General features: G+C 29.0%; 1 protein-coding gene and 1 long non-coding RNA gene across 10 annotated transcripts in view; one reads left to right on the top strand and one right to left on the bottom strand.

Moving 5' to 3' along the window:
- Window positions 1–19,701, top strand: part of LOC139426887 (uncharacterized) — a 317,926-nt gene that overhangs the window by 41,993 nt on the left and 256,232 nt on the right. The gene's annotated exons all lie outside the window — the stretch shown is intronic.
- The window catches only part of LOC107447961 (silk gland factor 3), a 463,042-nt gene that overhangs the window by 245,036 nt on the left and 198,305 nt on the right, over window positions 1–19,701 (bottom strand). For 3 of the 7 annotated variants that reach the window (XM_071186994.1, XM_071186997.1, XM_071187000.1), the window contains exon 4: window positions 11,333–16,686. The exons of the other annotated variants lie outside the window; for them this stretch is intronic. The gene's annotated coding sequence lies outside the window, so the exon portion shown is untranslated. Of the gene's footprint in view, window positions 1–11,332; window positions 16,687–19,701 lie in introns of those variants that run through there. 7 annotated transcript variants of the gene reach the window in all.

Here is a 19,701-nt window from a genome sequence, read left to right as displayed (position 1 = left end):
ACTCGTCCATTTGGCAAGACTTCTTCCACCTAGATTAAATTCTTAAAACCAACGAATAATTCTCAATTTTTGCAAAATTTTATGAACCCACCATTGCAGCTTTGTAGTTACTTTACAAAGATTAAAAAATTAGATTACAAACGCTTCTCATTTCTCAAAACTGTGGCCTTTTTTCATGTTGTCATTTTGCGCTTAAACTGAAGATATTAGCAAAACATAATCTAACCTTAAGGAGACACCAAACCACGGGAGAAACTTTTAGTCCCAAACTCTCTTTCACTACTTTAAAATTTAAAAGAAAGGAAAAATGGGTTAAGGCAAACCTTGAGTAAGACATGAAGTTTCAATTGCTGAAAAAAAAAAAGATTTCAAAGTATCAAAATGCAAACAATTTTCTGGAAGAAAACTTCTTCAATGCGTAATCTTAAGTTATCTTCCCATAATTTGTTTTCATTTTGATATTTTAAAATTTTGAAACTTCAGGTTGGCCTGAACTCACTTTTTCTACACTCTAAATTTTAAATTACTTTTGGATGTCAAAGAGAATTTGAGATGAAAAGTTTCTCCCTTGGTATGGCGTCCTCTTAACTAAGCATTCATTATTAACTATTTTAAACTCTCAATGGTTGCAGGAATATCACATTATTCGGTAAAAAGCGTTGATGACAGAGTCCTCGGAAAACAGCCATAACTCCCCGTTCTAGAATGTTTTACTGAAATCATTCCATGGGTGATCTATATGGGTGGTGCAAAATGACGTAATCTAACAGAGGGGTGCAGCCACAAGTAGCTTGGGACGCTTTACCGAGATTAACTGTGTACCCAGTAGTCAGTTCCGCTCCATTGAGCAGTTTTGCTCTTTTATCCACAAGGGTTAGAGAGATCATCAAGAAAAAACTGATTGTCTCCTCCCGTTAAAACAGAGAGAGAGAGTTCAAACAGATCTTTTTTAAATGGCCTCTGAAAATCGTGAAATATTGATCTGTATTTTGTGACATAAAAGGAAATTTTACTTACTTTTAATATAATAATTAGCATCTATGTTAATGTTAACAGGATTTTTCTATGCAATAATGTGCTTGATAATTACATTAGTTTAGAGCTGAAAATAAATCTTGAAGCTAACCTAAAATTACAAGGCTCTAAAAATTAAACTTTCTGTTATTAATATTTCTTTTAAATAATAATCTCAATAATCTCTCATAATAATAAGTGCTGTTGTAATATATTTCTCATAATAATAAGTTATTTTAAAGATCTCCGTGTAATTTATTAATATTTAAAAAAATTTCTTTAAATAAATGAAGAAATTTTTCTAGTATAGATAATGCTTGCTTTTTGAGAAATGTTGCACTTTCAAATCGTAACTCTGGTTGGTTTTAGATCTTTTTTTTCTAATTTGCATTGCATGTAACGCATGGATATGGACATCTATAAAATTGGGAAGCAAATTAATTTTATGCATTTACAGAAATCCTTGATATCGCCTGATTTGGGTGTGGAGATTTCAAATCTGAATTTAGTTTTGCTCTTAAAGTAACTGGTTCCTTTATAAAATAACAATGTTAGTCTATTTTTTCGAAATGTACATGATTTAAAAACGTTATATAAACCAAGGGGTTGATTATCTGCAATTGCTTTGGATGAACCGCAATGGCTCAGGGGATAGAGCATTCGCCTTCCAATAAGGTGAACTGGGCTCGAATCCCAGTGATGGCTGGTCGATACGAATTCCGCATCCAGCTTGCACCGACCACAGTGCTGACGTAAAATATCCTCAGTGGTAAAATAATGAAAAGAAACAAAATAAGGAATAAACATAAAAGTATGGAATAGCATAATTGTACCACAAAATTTACAATAAACGCGATGACTCACTGGTTGAATAGTTCCGAAACAGAGCTTTACAGACAATTCAAAACTACATTGTGTTGTTATGGTGATCTAGTTAGTGAGTAAATGAGCCAAAATGTTCAAACTGCCTTACTCGGGAAGCAAGGAGATTCCCTCGGAAGTATATCAGATTGTACCAAAATAATGAAAAATACTTTTTTCCATAAATATGCTGGTTAGGTCCTTCCCCTTTGGGACTTGGGGTAGCAATTGCCCTAAAATCTTTGGATACCTCTGCACTAGATCAAAGATTCTCAACCATGCAGGTGGGTATGTTTTACAACTATTCGACGTAACTTATGTAAGAATAGTTTTAAGCAATCACGAACTAATCCGTAATTCAAAACTTTGGACATGTAAGATTATCTGAAAAATGCATTAGATTATGTTGTCAAGTGTATCCGTATGGTTAACGAAATTTTTTAAGCATATATAGTAACGGTGCTTTCAAAGGCTGGATGTTTACTTTAATAAAGAAACTGAAACCAACAGTTTTTTTAACGGATAGCTTGGAGTTCCTGTTCTCGCTGTTGCAACGTTAAATCTTCTCAAAAATACTTATTGGTGTCCCGAAGTTGAAAATGAAACCAGAAAGCTAAGCAGACGAAGATATCGTCAAAGCTTCTTAAACTTGATGACACGATTCCATGTTTCTACACAAACAGACACCTTATTAAGGTCCTAGACAATTTTCGCTTTATTTAAATATATTATGATTCGACATTCAACCAATTACTCTGAGAGTGTAAGAGTCATCCGATTGAGCCACCGCGACCTAGAATATGATTTCTTTTTGTTAATTAAATTTTAAAAAATTAATAAATGTAAGTTTTCAACATATCCCAGAGATTCATTTAGGTTTAAACATTGCTCATACTTCCCTATAAATATTACGCTATTTGTTAATTTGTATTTGATTCTAATCTCAAATAAAGCTTCTCAAACAAAATTGTTTTTAAATTTGAAATAATAAGAAATATCATACTGTTATCTCGATATTGTTTTTTTAGCCAATAATTTAACAAAAAAAGCCACCCGCAGCAAAGCAATTCTATTCTCAAGTACCCACTCTATCCCAATCTACGAGTAAAAAAAAATCCCCAGAAAGTTTCGATTTTTTTTTTGTTCTATTTTGTGGGAAAAATTACTTAATCTCCTTTTCTTTGATTTTTTTGCTCCTTTTCCTACTGTGCGGGAAACTAAAAGGTCGAGGGTCAGAACGGTAAGCTTTATATTTACAGGGAGGGGTGGACTGTTGTAAGAAGGTGGCCATGCCACGCTCACAGTCGGGGATTAGGTACCTGCTATACATAACTTTCTATTTTTTTTACCGTGTACCCAACAGCGCAGGAAGTAACAGATGCCTGTGGTTCCAGACATGTATACCGACTCGTAATGTGAGTAATAGTAAGATTTGAGGGGAAAATGTTGCTTGTTCTTTCAAAATATGACCGTGAAACCCCCCATTTACCTGGCTAATTGGGAATAGGGGCTGATAGATCATTTTATGCTTGCTAAAAAATCTAAAAGAACTTTTTACCTCACCTTAGCACATTTTTTTTGTTTGATGTGAAAATAGCACAGGTTTCTTTAAAAAAGATTGAATAATGATCTAATGTAAAGAAAAAAGAGTGCAAGAGATCAATTCAAACCAAAGTAAAGACCATCAAGCTCCTTTTTCTGCAAGACATGTAATATATTTTTTACATTCTAATATTATTTTCAAATTAATTATAATATTGATATAATTTCAATCATTTCCAAAGCCGAACCACAGGTTTTGCGGACTTCAGGGCCAAAATTAATCCGGAACTCTTCCCCAAAACGCAGTTTTATTAACATTTTTTTAATAAAAAAATTTTCGTTTCTTTTTTTGATTGTAATTCACACGTTGATGTTCAAATTTTATGTTTTCAAAACTTTCATTGACTTATTACTGTTTATTTTTGCAATGATAAAAAAGTATGGTCAGAAATGATAATATCTACTGTGTTTCTGACTCTACGGAAACACCAAAAAACAAGGTAAATTTACGGAAGCGTTTTGGTAATAACTTTTGGTGAAATTAACAATAAAATATGGTTTTATTACGATGCCGTATGGTAGTAAATGTGATAAAATTTGGTAGTTTTAACCGAAAAGTCGGTAATTTTAACAGTAATATTATTTGAAATGACGTAAAACTTTTCAGTTTGATAAACCCTATTTTATTTAATGAACACTTGTTAACTTTGGGATACCTCCCTGAAAATGATCCGAAGATATGCCATCACAATTTAGAGCCTTTGCAGAGGGAATGTCGCTCCCGCCCGACAACCTACGGGCACAGTAGAGTGGTAGAACAGTTTGATGAGAATCCGTACCGCTCACCCTCAGTACTTTACTTTCATGTTGATCCCCATAAAATAAATAAAAAACTATTAAATGTAAAAGAAAAACTGTTTGATTTCATTTTTTCCTCCGAAAAGTAACTATGATTAGAAAATGTGTTACTCATCGATATTTTAATAGCTGAGAGTTTAATAAAAAGAATATTGTCAGTATATTTAAGTCAACATAAATTATCTACATATATTAGGTGTAAAATTATAATTTAAACAAAAGACAATTTTTGAGGAAAAAAAAAATTAAGCGTCAAATATTTTTGACTATTCTTTTTTTTAATACAGAATTGACTCCGCAGGATTCAGTTTCTGATTATACGAGGAAAAAATTTATATCTATTAATTTTGCTCAGCTACTATTGCAACTAAAAAAATTGATATTGATTTTTCTTCAATTTTAATTAACTTGTCTTTAGGTTTTTATCATTTTAATTAAAAAAAACTTATTAAGTGTTTTTCGCGCAGCTATGCGAAATATTGATTTTTATTACTGTTTTAGAAATTTAAATCGCTATTTTGTATTCCTTATTTTTATTTCTTATGTTGGATAGAAACAGTTTTTGTAACATTTATTTTCAAAGTAAATCTAACTTTTTACCGTTTAATAGTTATAAATCGTTGTTTTAACATCCTATCATAAAATGCTCCATTGCAAAATAATATCACGCAATTGCTTCATAATATAATAAATGTGCTTTTTTCCTTTTAAGGGTTTATTTTTGAAAACTTAATGATAGCAAAGAATAATATGAAAAGGTGATGATAAATAATTCTATTTTTATATACCAATAGATAATAAGCAAATATTTTACCAGTAAATAATAATGTTTTTTTATAAATACTTTTTCTTCGTAAAAATTATTCAACAACTTTTAAGAAAAATATTTTTAGTCATTCCTTTTTTTTACATTTTAATCAATTACAGTTAGAATAAACCTGAAATTTTATATAAAATAATTATAAGTGTAATTTTAAATAAAAGAGCGAATGTGATTTACCATCAATTAGTTTAGTTACGAATATTTAAAAAAAAAGTCCTTGTGCGAAAAATCTAAAATGACATTTTGCATAATTGCGTGAAAACTTCTTGAGTTTTTATTGATTAATATGATTAAAAAAAATTAAGGACAAGCTAATTAAAATTGAAGAAAAATTAAAAACATTTTTTTTAAAAATTAAATTGCAATGGTAATTGAGTAAAATAATTAGATAAAAATTTTATCCTAGTATAATCAGAAACTAAATCTGCGGAATCAATTCTGTATTAATGCGACAAAGATCTTTCAATAAAATAATTCTTAATTTAAACGTATCAGTTTACTAAATAAATAAAAAGATTGTTTCGGAATTTTGAGTGTTGCCGAGCGAAGCGAGCAGGGGTACACAGCCCCCGACTAGCAGTAACATTTTTAGCGCATCACTAAAGCAGGATATCTATGTAAGCGCATTGTTTTTTAAACATTCATTTACAATATTCTATTATATTTAATTTAATTAAATGCATTTTTTACTGCATGATGCATATAAACCTTTCTTCATAATACTTTAAATAAAGTATAAAAGTTCATAAAAAGGGGATGTTGTATGATTTTTCACTCTTTAATTATTGAGGAGATAATAATATAAATGGAAACAGAAGAAACTAGAAACTCTACGTTCAAGAAACTAACACTAGATGGCACGAACAGTCTTTTTCAGAATTAGTAAGCTGTAACAATTTTACTTGTTATTTGAAAGCATGAGTCCAGTTTGGTGAGTGGCGTCGGAATCACCCGGTGGTTTACAGGACAAAATTACAGTCATCGTTTTAACAGTTAAAAAAAATATCACGATTTTTCGGAGTAATTTTGTCAGTTTCAATAGAAGTTTTATTTTTGCACGCACATAAGCAAGTTAGATCACCCAAGTTTTGTGTTCGAAATATGCAACAGAAAGTTTTACAGTTATTATTTATAAATTTTCTTGGTTATTTGCTTGTTATTGCTCATGTCATTTGAGAGATTATTTTATTTTTTGACATTGTAGTATAGCAAATAGGTAAAATTGTTCGAAAAAAAGGGCTCAGTAGGTTGGGGTTGTAGGTGAAGGATGTAGGTAGCAAACCAAAAACCATTTCAGGGTAGGCATTTAATTGATATTTAGGTTTTGTAATTTGTGGCTGAAAATTCCTGCTTTAATTAGAAAATATTTTAAAGGAGTACTTATCTTCAATTTATATACATCCTATTACCTCCATAATTTCACAAGATATCTAAAAACTGTGACGCTTCAATTGATCGTGGGCCAATTCATTGCGCACAAGTCATCGTGAGCATAATTCGTCACAGCGATGATTCGCAGTGATCTCAATTCGTCGCAAGCACAAATCGTCGTGGGCACGATTCAAATCTAACTTATATTTAAAACTTATTTCAATATTTAATCATTCAGATGTGATGGCTCAGGGCTTGCAGTATTCGCCTTCCAGTGAGTGAACCGAGTTCGAATCCCAATGATGGCTGGTCGATACAAATTCCGCTTGCGACTTGCACCGACCACAGTGCTGACGTAAAATATCCTCAGTGGTAGACGGCTCATGGGTTAGAGTCCCCTTGCTGTCAGGCTAACCGTGGTTGGTTTTCCTCTCAATGTAACGCAAATGTGGGTTAGTTCCATTAAAAATTCCTCCACGAAGGCGAAATCCCTCCCAATACTCGATCCAAGTGTTCCTTTTATTTTATTTTATTTTATGACCGCCGTTGAACAGTCGACCCAATTTTTGGGTTTACGACCACAAATGTTCAACGCCGTAGCCTTGTAATTTTCAACCAATCCAGAAGACAAGGAAACTCCTGGATCAGTACCCCCAGAGGTATTGATTCGTTGTGGGAACATGGAGGACTTTGAGACTCAACAGATTTAACGTGCATCAGTCACCATTTACTACACGGGGAGTCTTCGGCCAGCGAGGATCGAACCCACTACCTCTTGGATATGGGCCCAGAGCCCTACCGACCAGGCTATCCCGGCCCAGAGGTGTTCCTTTGTCGTCTGGATTGGGTTCAAAATTACAAGGTTACGGAGTTGAACATTAGTAGTCGTAAACCCAAAAATTGGGTCGGCTGTTCAACGCCGGTTATAAAATAAAATATTTAATCACTGAGCCGTGGTGGCTCAGGGAAGAGCGCTCGTCTTCAAATGAGGTGAACCGGGTTCGAATCCCAATGATGGCTGGTTTATTCGCATTCTGTACCCGGCTCACACCGATCTCAGTATATTGACGTGAAATATTCTCAGAGGTAAACGGATCATGGCATACAGCCCCTTTGATGTCAAACTAACCATGGGAGGTTTTCGTGGTTTTCTTCTACATGTAGAGCAAATGCGGGTTACTTTCATCCAAAAATCCTCTGGAAATCTCCCAATACTCGGTCTAGGAGTTCCCTTGTCTTCTTCATTGGGTTAAAAAATAGAAGGCTACGGAGTAGATCATTGGTAGTCGTAAACCCACAAAAGTTGGTTCGGTTGTTCAACTATAGTTACAAAACGAAATATTTAATCATAGTAGCATTTTTCTATGTTGTTTTTTAGAACTTTCTCGAATCAACTGATAATTTTCTCATTACGTAGGTTGAAGCCAGTATCATTGACGTGTATGATTTATTTAAAATGTTGCAAGTTAATATCAAAAATTAACAGAACAAATGAAGAGCTAGACTAATTCAAGATAGGTTTATCTCTACAATTTGTTACAAAACATGTTTTTTATAAGAGTAAAATACTTCTGACACTTAAACCTGTAAAAAAATTGCATTGATTTAAACAAGGTTGCCTCCGTTAGTTTCAAACTAGTTTTTTGCATGTTGCACACATTTATTCTCTACTGATGTGTGATATAGGAGAAGGATAAAGTTAAATTCTCTCTGCATTTAGGATGTGGGTATATGTGATTAATTAGTTAAAATACTAGATTAATTAATTAAAATAAATGTTAGATTGATTAAGTAGAGAGGCATTACTGCTTTCAATTCCACATATAAAAGCCCACGTATTCAGCCACTTTCTCATTATTCATTTTAATCAAATCTTTACAAATATTTACGAAGATAAACACAGCTTTATGTTGCTTAATCTCTTCATTTTTATCTATCGAAACCTATTTCCAAAGACTTCTTTGAATTCTGCTTTTAAAAATTTAGACCCAACTTTGAGACATTTACTCCTCATTAGAATTCGGTTCAAAGTAGCTTTACCTTGGCCAAATGACGGTTAGTAACGGGTTAATATTTTGATTAACCAATGAAAGGAATCTCTGAGCTCATATAAGACTTTTCAAATTTTGGTGTACCTCTAAAACCATATTTATAAAGTGGTATATTTATAAAATAAGTTCTTTGATTTCCTTCATTTTATTTCATATAATAATCATCGTTGTACAGCCTATCAACCAATGCTCATGAAAAAAATGAATAAATAAATAAGAAATAAATAAAAAAAAAATTAAATAACATATAAATTAATAAAAGATTAAAAAAATCTCTAGAAATTAATCTTAATAATTCGCTGAGGTGACCTCAAATATGCTAATTAAATAATGCAGATAGTATTGTAAGTTACGATATCAAACACAATACGTACTTTTTCTGAATGAAAAAAAACATTTATTGAAAAATTTTGAATTGTAAGGTATACAGTTATCAAAATCATTTTAAATAATGTAATTTTAGATAGCAAAATACAAAATTTGGGCGTAATCGGCTGAATGGTTCCTGAGAAATCGAATTTAAAAAATTTTCAACTACTATTAAATAAAAAATAATGAATATTTACTTAAAATTATTTTTTTCATGGATTTATCTTCGAATAAACAAATTTTATAGTTGCGTGCAAAAAAATTTTTCAATTCGCTTATAAAATTAAAAGTTTTCGTGATATTGCGATAGGCAAAAATAAAATTAACATTAAGGGGTACAAACTTGGGATCACACTCCTGGCCAAATTATCGGGATAATATTTCCGAGATCACCGCTACTCCCTATATTTTGGGGGTCAGAAATCCAAATCCGTCTAAAAATATATTTATCCAAAGAAGTACATTTTTGTGTCTGATTTCGTATCATGAAATATCATCCGAACTAATTAATTAGCACTGTTGAGGTCACCCTCTATAACCATTAAGATTAAATCCTAGAACGTGAAGAACCAATCGTTAGATCAAGAATTATTCAATGTGATCCGGGTTTTTTTTTCAGCACTGTACTGATACGTTACGTACTGATGTACCACTATATGTACCGATCCCCATTAAGAGAATAGCAGTATTTAGATGTTTCCTTTCGTTACAAACATGTAGAATGAATTGAATACAGTATCTGGTTATGGATAAAATAACCAATGAGAAAATAAAATATTGACTTTAAAGTCAAGTAATTTTCTTTTCTTTTCATCAAAACCCATATCTCATAAAGTTTGCGACTTTAAATTATTATGAGACATTTACTAACGCATCCGCCGTTAAGACTAGCGAGTCCTTTAAAAAATTTTCTTAATGGGAACAAGTTATTTAGGATTTTTTTTTCGTTTTATTCCTAAGAAAACAAAACATTTTTACAGTATTTTTGTTAAATTTTTAAAGAATAGTTTCATTTTTATCGTTCATGTGCAGGGCAGCTTTAGAAGTGAAGAGTTTTGCGTTTATATGCTCAGCTGATTTAATCATTTAAAAAATATCTCATTTTTTATTCTCAGACTTCGATTTCTTTAAATGGTTTCTATGAGGTTGCTCAGAAAGTAATTTTTTTTAATAGAGTACTTAATTTTTTCACAGCCAAATTAATAATTAAACCGACTTAAATAATTTTCTGATTTAAGAATTTCTTAAATTAAATATTCGCTGCCAAAAATAGCATAAAAAGTTGAAGGTTAAATGAACAAATTCGAAAAATATGTTTTAACATGACCAACTGGCACATGTAAACATGAATAAATATTTCTCAATTATTCCCTTACATTCAATGTAAACCAATTTATTATTTAAAACTATTTTAAGCACAGATGTAAATTAAGTTCCCCTGCAAAGTTCGTCTCCTTTAAGTAGTGAACTAGTTACTAAATCCAAAATAGTTTGAAGTGTCACTACATTTTAAAAAAAAGTATTTGTGGTTAACTTCATTTGTAATAAAGTAGTCGTAGTAGACAACAATTATGTAGTTTTTCTGACCATTGTGCAAGTTTTAGAAATGCGGGGCCCTAAAAAAATTAATTTCTTGATTGAATTTTTTTTATCTTTCTACCTAAGCTATTTGATCTATTTTTTACTACTAATTTCCAATTATTGCTTTGATTATTGCTTTTTACCGAGTATTGCAATATTAAATAAAAAATCAGTTTATTTTTGTTATGAGGAGTAAACAGTCAGGTTAAATACGTTGCGTCTATTGTGTGTTAATTATTGATTATTATGTGTATAGATTATTAACAGGGTGCGTAGCCAAATTATTCAACAAAAATAAGCCCCTTCTAAGCAATTTTCAAGCACTCAAAAAATATTTTTAAGCACTTTAAAAAAATATCATAATTGGGGAGGATAGGAAAGTTTTTAACAATTGATGGTTTTATCTTGTTTTAACGTCATGTCAAATAAAAAAAAACTTTTGGCATTGTTTTTGACAATTGTCAAAAATCATGAAATTTTGAATCATGTAAAACGAATGGTGTTTTCATACGCTAGGGACTGATAGTACGCAAAAATAGATTGGGGTTGAATTAATTGTGAAAACGTTGAATAGAACAATGTGAATTGCGTCTTTTTGTATAATTCGAAGCAAAAATCAACATAGTAAAAGATAANAAAAATCTCATTTTGAAAAAAGGGAAAATTAAGCACTTTTTAAAAACACCCAATGAAAAAAGGAGCTTTAAGGGCTTTTAAAGAACGAAAATCGAGAATAAGCACCCTTAAGCACCTTTTAAAAACGCTACGCACCCTGTATTAATTATAGATCATTATCTTAATACACATTTATGTGTTTACTGCATAAATAATTATTATAAGTTTCTAAATGAAAACAATGCAATGAAAAGTTTACAACTTTATTTATCAATATTAACATGGCGCTGCATGTTATTATTTTTTACATATGTACAAGTATGAACTTCAGAAAAAAAAATTTCTTTCAAAATAACATAAAATATGGTAGTAAAACAGATAAAAAATTTAATTATCTTTCTAAAAATTAAATATTTTGCAATGCACAATGGAAACATAAAATACACAAATATCCTTAAAACATATTTAAAGTTATTTTTAATTACATTTTTAAAAAAGTTGCACAATTAATTGAAATTTTCTTAAATATTTACAACACTAATTTTGAAATCAATTCAAAATTACAACAGAAATTTTCAAAGAAAATTAGCATTTGAGCATTTATTAAAACACTATTGATGCAACATGATTAAAAACATAAATCAAACAAGAAAATACCCGTTTATAAAAAAATATTAACAAAAAATTATGGAATGACGTCATGGAATGAACGAAAAGCAATTAGTTGTATTAAATAGTTTTCACAGTTTAAGTTGAAACTGGTAATTAATATAAATCTGTGATTATGAGCTTCAAAAATAAAATAAACAGCTAAAACTGGCAATCAAACAAACGGAATTGTTTTAACTCAGTTAATTTAGTTTATTTTCTCATTTCTCCACAGTTATTGGTGAACATTTTTAACTCATTCACTAGGTTAATTGTGAATATAATCGCTGCACCTTCATTTTAAATAGCATATGAAAGGAAACCAAAATATATCTTAAAAAATTAATTTAACTAAATCACATTTTTTTAAAATGATTTAGTTAAATTATCATATTTAGATAACAGTTAATTTTATAGAATTCTCATATCTTCCAAAATAAATTTGCATCAATGATCTTACTATTTTTATTTCCATACAGCAGTATTAATATTTTTAATAAATTTAAACAAAAAAGATTTAAGAAAAAAAACAGCTATTTATGATGCATAATTCCATAGCTATTTATGAAGAAACAAAAATTTGTTTTCTCCTAAGGCATAAAGATCAATAATCAGGTATCATAAAAATCTATATGGAAAAAAAACTTTGAATTTAATTTCCAAACAAATCTTTTATAAAAATAGCAGTTTCTATGCGAATTTTATAAATGAATAGACTCAGTACGTTTGCCTTAATGCGTAAAAGAATAGCTTGTCCCTAAATCATAAAAAGTTTTCCATATTTAAGGGGTCATTCACAAATATTCCCGAAAAATAAGAATATTTAAAGAAATTTTAGACTCAGACAAAAGTTTTTCAAGATTTTCCCTAGTACCGCAAAACCAAAACTATAATTCAACGTAGTGGACATCCCTGAATATTTTGCAACTTTGATTAAATTTGATTCAAAAAGCACCATACCATGACTAGTTCGCAGTCCCAAAGTGAAACAAAATTAATCAATGATTAACTCAATTATTCCATGACTTCATCACTAACAAAGGTGTTATTTATTTTTATAATCCAGTAAAAATAACAAATGAAACATGCATGCTAAGGATTAATAAAAAAATGTTTGTTTTCCTATTTCTATCCACCTAAAATGCAGATTTTTTTAACAGAAACTATATAAAAATAACTAATTTTGATACCTAACAAAACTAAAACTTTTAGCTTTGGTTCAAAAAGCTAAAAGCTATTTGAATTTGTCTTGATTATCAATAGGAACTCAGGTATATTCTCTAAGACCCATTCACACGGCGGGTATCGACCCGGGTTAAAGCAGACTTTAACATGGAAAAATTGACGACATGATTGATCTAGATTAAAACCAAATACAAAATAAAAAATTAATTATTTCGTTATTTTTAGAATCCGTTCAAAAATGAAGCAGAAAAATACACGCATAACAGGTAGCAAATAAAATATTTCATCGGAGAAAAGAAAAAGGCTATCAATAGATATAAAAATAGCTACTCGGCAAGCGGCGAAATTATTAAAAAAAAGTGGTGACTTAAGTAAACAACCGGTCACTTTTTTCCTTCGTTTTTTTTCTGAAAATCGCTTATCGACAAAAGTACATCAATGCAGAAAGACTCTGAAAAATAGAATTTTCTTTAAAGTTCCAATTTCACCATTAAAAATTTTTATCCTTCAGAATCCATCAATTTGTGACGGAAAGATTCATGCAGAAGGAAAGTTCTAGAACAAGTCACATAGTTTAATGTATACAATAAATGTATTTTGCCTTCGCAAATATTTTTAAATTAGTTCTTTGAAATCAATACGTTTAACTAAATATTTTGCTCATAATCATATTATTTCAATTGATGAATTGACTTCTTATAGCCGTAGATTATCTCTAATATAAAGTTTTTGTGAATTATAATTTAATCTAAGTAAATTAAAGGTTAGCAAAAAGTGGTTTTTCAATGATAAGGACCAATCGATATTAGTCTTGGAATGATTAGATTAGAGGAAAAATTGGCTATTGAGTGATTAGAGTCTACCGGCCACGAGCTACCAACTGAAAATTTGAATTTCTAGGTCTACAATCAAGCTCTGAATAGTCTATGTTGAACAAAGTGTGATTAGAAAAAAAAAACATCACAAAACCTGTACGACTGTACGAGGTTAGTGATTATTGGGAGACACCTTCAAGTTTCACTCCACAATTAAAGAGATTTTGATGTCTTTAAAAACCTGTTATTTAATAGTCAAAACCAACTACTACCCTTCCATTCAATAGTCAAAACCTGTTACACAATAGTCAAAACCTGTTATTCAATAGTCAAAACCTGTTATTCAAGAGTCAAAATCTGCAATTCGATGTCATTTTTCTTTTTTTCTGGATCAAATATTACGACATTAGATACTTTTCCAACTTCATTTTTGACAAAGCTTCAAAAAACAAACTACAAGAGTGGCTTTTATGAAACAACCTATACATTTTGATTTCGTAAAATATTGTGAAGATAAACATCATAATTGTTTACCGGCATTTTTTTAATAAATTAAAAGACCTTAAAAATTCGGCTTTGTAAATACATTGATTCTAGCTTGATTTTTGTGGACTGTTAACGGGTCATCCAAGATCCACTGTGGTTTTAACTTTTAACTCAATAAATTTTTAAGACAGCTTTAACCACGATTGCATATGAATGGGTCCTAACTGTATTTACAAGGAGATCATAATTAACTAATAACTGAAACAATAATTAAATATAACAAATCAACTCAGTTCCGAAGTGATGACACAACTTTACAAAACCAGATTCACATCTGTTATCATAAATACAAAAATAAATTTCAAAAAAAAAAAAAAAAAAAAAAAAAAAAAAAAAAAANAAAAAAATTTAAAAAAAAAAAAAAAAAAAAAATCATCCAAATCTACAGATTATTATCACTGGATTTTTTCTTATTAAATAATGTCTTTAAAATCCTGATTTCAGGATTTTACAGGATCACACCGGGAAAAAATTATAAATTTTAAATAATGATAATAATTTTAAAATATAATACAAGGTTAAAAAGATAGATTTTCGTAACATTTTACTTAAGAAAAAATTGAAGAAATGCCAAAACAATTACTAAGTTAAAATTTGAACGTACATTAGGTCAATAAAGATGAGTTTCATTATCACATTTTTTTTTCTCTTAGATAAATATGTATTTCTGATTTTAAGCTTTTTACTTTACAAATAATAGTATTCTCAGCTGGAAAGATTAATAATCGCTATTTCGCCACTATCATTTAAATTTGAATTATCGTTTAATATATAAATTCAATATGGTCTTCTCTATTATGTTTCTTATATATTTTATATTTCCTTACATTATATTTATTTTATTCATATTTTATTATTTATTAAGCAGTTTCTTAGTTCAAATGCGTTGTTTTATAGCATTAAAATGCCTATATTTTCATTTTCCATATTTTCATATTGCGTATAAATTACTGGGGATGCAAAGCCTTTTCTTGAAAGACAGCCATAAATACAGCCATTCTGGAAATGTAATTTATTTAAATTTTATATTGACTGACAGTAACATGATAATATAAACAATTGTGTACAGTGATAAACATTAGTAATTCAAGAACAATATCAATTTTTTTAGAAAAAAATTTAAAAGGCAAAGTACAGCAAATTACATTACATTGGCCATGTATAAACATAATATTTTGAATTTGAAAATATTTGACGTTTAACTCATTTAGTTTTCTTTAAAGAATGATAAGTATTAGAAGGTTTTTTAATTTTTCTGCGGAAAAATAAATTCTATATATTTTTCTACTGTTCATAAATTCCTTACATTTGTAACTTTAACAAATTTTTGAAGACCTTTTTTTTTTTTAAAAAAAAAATTTAATTTGGTTCAAGAAAATTTTATTTAAAAAAAACTCGAGAGTTTGTAAGATTCTAATAATGGTATAATTTCCAACATTTTACAAGTTAATTGAAGTTAATTTGAAAAACAGTTATGCTATTTCTTACGATACTTAAATTGTTTGCTTTTTTTAGTTTTTGGCTGTAAAACGGGGGGAGGCTTAAATTGCAACAGGTTACGCACCCCTGCTTCCTGATAAGTTTTAGGCAAAATAAAACAACTAATTTCATGTTTTACTTTAAACTTTAATTAAAAATAAATATTAACGAAAGGTTAAATAAATATGAACGTAAAAGTATACGTAAAACCATAAACGTAAGCTTTATAATTTCTGATAAGCATTACAAGATAGACAACATTTCTCTAAATGAAAACTTCTTGTAAGTATGGGTTTAGAAATTTCATGTTTTTTTTTTTTTCAGTTCTCCTCGGGTAATTTCAACAAAAATGAGAGAATAAGTTTATTTTGGTAACTTAAAAACAAGTAAGTCAAATTTTAATGTAAAAGCTAACACAAAACAACATTTTGTGAACAAATTCAATAACACATTTCTATGAAAGATTTTAAAATTTCATAAATAACAAACTGTAATCAAATAATGTAAAAAACAACATGTGGTGTAAAGCTCAACTTCCCACATTGGTGTCTATGTAATAAACAAATGCTTCAAATAGTTTCTAGATTGCACTTTAGTATTGAGCTCATGAAGCTACAATTTTAATTTTAAGTGTAACAAAACACCACAGGTGTAGAAATGTCATTTAGATGTCACTACCTTCTTGAATATTTGCTGCTTTTTGAATAAAAAAAAGTTTTCTTTGTTGGAAATTAAAAACAAAACCAGAATTTTTTTGTTTTTGTTTTGATTTTCCTATTGCCAATAAGATGATGATTTTTTTTTCTTATAAAATGATTAAAAAATACAAAAATGGAATGGTAGGATGATTTCAATGGGTCGTGTACTTTTACTGGAGACGCTCTGGCAGTGTTGTCGGCCAGTTAGAAGAGGAACTTTTATTTCTGACCTAACAGAAAAAGGAAAAAAAATAATAATCAGTTACAATTCTCATGAAACACATAAAATATAGAAAAACGACACTGTAAAAAATTTTGGTGCATAGTTGCCACCTATTTTGGTGTTGAGGTAAATTACTTTTTTATGTACAGAAATGTATTTGTCGAGCAAAAAAAATATTATATTAAATTAACAAAATAAAAGCATTAGTGTGAATTCATTACAAAAGATATGTTTGTTTTTTTAAACGTTTTTGCAATGAAGCCATAAATTAATTCTAATGAACATAAAACAACATGCCTCAGTAAATATACTAAAAAATGATGAAATTATAACAGTAAAAAAGTAAACAAAAAATGCGACTATCTGCACTGCAAAATGGTTTAGTTTACCTCATCACAAAAAATAGTGGCAACAACACACCAATTTTTTTACCTAGTATTTAAATCAATTTAGCATTTAAAAGAAGAAAAAAAAACCTTATAGGTTTTATAAGTTGCCAATAGTATCAGCAATATCGAAAATTTACTAACACGATATATTGTAGGGAACTATAGCATTTGCTCGATCCAGGAGCAGAATATGTCTGAATAGTTACAAAACACTGCTTGTAATTGAGGAAACTAAAATATAAAAATGATTACTCTCTTTTGGAAAATTATGGACATTTTTTATAGACGAATAACTTCATCTTTCAAAATAATTTAGAATGGAAAATTTAAAAATGAAATAAAGTTACATTTAGTAAATTATTTTATTTTTCAATCAATTTACCTAAGCATGGACGAACAGTTAGCTATACAATCATATTTTCCTGGCCAGATATAATAATTGCATGAGGTTATAGACTTCATAAAAATTATTTAGACATATTTGTAAATTATGTCAAAAAATATGACTCAAATGAACATTATGACAATTATTTTTAATTATAACTTATCTAAAAATTAATTTATCACATTTGAGCTTATGATTGAAATATTAGTTTGATTGAATTATTAATTTGATTGAATTATTAAATATAATAAATGAATTATATTTATATTGAATGAGTTGTTAGCAGTTTCTTACACTGTAAAAAAATATCTGGATCAAATTACGGTAAAGAAAAACCGGCACTCAGGGCACCGGTACTTTTCACCGAGAAATTCATTTATAGTTAAATATGTGACGTAACAAAAAATCTGCGTAATTTTTACAGTAATAATTATAGCAAAATCACAGAATCACTCTAATTAAATAAATACGGTAAAAACTATAGTATAATAATTTATAGTAAAAATGGTGTTTACGGTAGAGTGGTTTTGATGAAAGTAAACCCAAAGTAAACTACATTTTATTATTATTACTTTAATTAACTGTAACTGTTACTTTACTTACATTTATTTTTTATATTGTGATTTGAAGGAGGCGTTTCATTAGTTGGTTTAAATTTTGTACTTTTTAGCTGTGATTCCTTTTCAATTTTATAGTGCTTTTCAATTGTGGTAAAGGTTATCTATTTTTGTCTTTTCATTATGGGGCCTCGCGGCACTGTTAGTTTTGGTTAAATCCACTAACAACAGAGAGGCTCCTGTGTGTTTGCAGGCAGTGTGTCCCCTGATGAAGTGCTTACTGTTTTGCAAATACACATTTATATTTTCATTTTTATTTTAATTGTAAAGATTTTATATATGTCTTATTCTATTTTATATTTAACTTATTAATAATTATTTAACAGAAATGCAAGTAGGATTTCTGCTCAAAACATTTCAAGATTTATTAATCTATATTTATTAAAAATTTTAGATACTCTTAGCAAATTATTTAGCTAATGATTACAAACTGTTGTAAATAATTGTTTAATTAGTTAAAATTACAAATGAAATTTAAGTTCATAAAAATTTTAAGAAATAAATCATAAAAATTATTACAAGAAAATATCCATTCTAAGTATATAAAACATTGAAAAATAAAAATAAAATAAAGTATATGAATATAATTATAAAAATGCAATGAATATCATTGCCTAACTTCTTCACCCCTTTTCAATATCAAATGATATCAATTGTCTAATAAACGAATCATTACATTATTAAAAAAAGAAAAAGATTTTAAAATGAAAGAAAGCCATGCAAAATCTAAAAATATAGGGGGGGGGCACATTTACACCGTAAAAAATTCCGATAAAATAACGGAATAAAGTACCAGCACTACCATCCATAAAACCATTTTACCGTAAAATACAAACTGTAATTTTGACAATATTTTTTTTCGTTATTCATTGATTTTACGGTAATTTTTACAGTAAAAATGACGGTGTAACAGATTTTTTGTTCCGTAACATGTTCCGGTAAAAATGGATTTTAAGGTAAGAAGTATTGACATTATGACAACCAGCAATTTTTACCGTAATTTGATCACGAATTATTGACAGTGTAGGGAACTGTTAAAACCGATACATGACAATAATTTGCACATATATTGAATTAAATTTTTTTCTTGCCTTTACAAATTTCGTTTTAAAACTTATGAATCTAAATATAACTTATTGACAATTTAATAAATTATTACTAACTTATAATAATGTAATAATAATGGCACCCTAAGTGCCGGTACCTTTTAACGGAATTTTTTAACAGTGTAGGTGTGAATAAATGTATATACTAATAAGCTTTGCACCATAGTGCATCGTAAGTTTTTTGTCAGATTAGGTTTTCATATATGAAAAATATTGTTTTCTGTTGCTGAAAAGAAATTCTCATTTAATAATCCTTAAATGAAAGTTCCATTAAAATAAAATTAATTTCATTGCTATGTTTTGTGAAACAAATATAATCCAAAAATTCAAAAGTGATAACTTAAAGTCGTCTGAAAAAATTCTTTGAGGTGGAACACCAGCCTAACAAAGCATGTCCATTGTATTTAGAGGAGAGACAAAGAGGCGTTACATCTGCCAAACAAGCAAGAACACTTTTTAAATTCTAAAAGCGAGAAAGAGAAATGCGCAGAAAACTTCTCTTTCATTTAAAAAGCAACCACAGCG

Source organism: Parasteatoda tepidariorum, chromosome 1 (assembly GCF_043381705.1).
Source record: "Parasteatoda tepidariorum isolate YZ-2023 chromosome 1, CAS_Ptep_4.0, whole genome shotgun sequence".
In the NCBI taxonomy this organism is placed as follows: Eukaryota; Metazoa; Arthropoda; class Arachnida; order Araneae; family Theridiidae; genus Parasteatoda; species Parasteatoda tepidariorum.
This window is presented reverse-complemented; position numbering and strand designations above follow the sequence as displayed.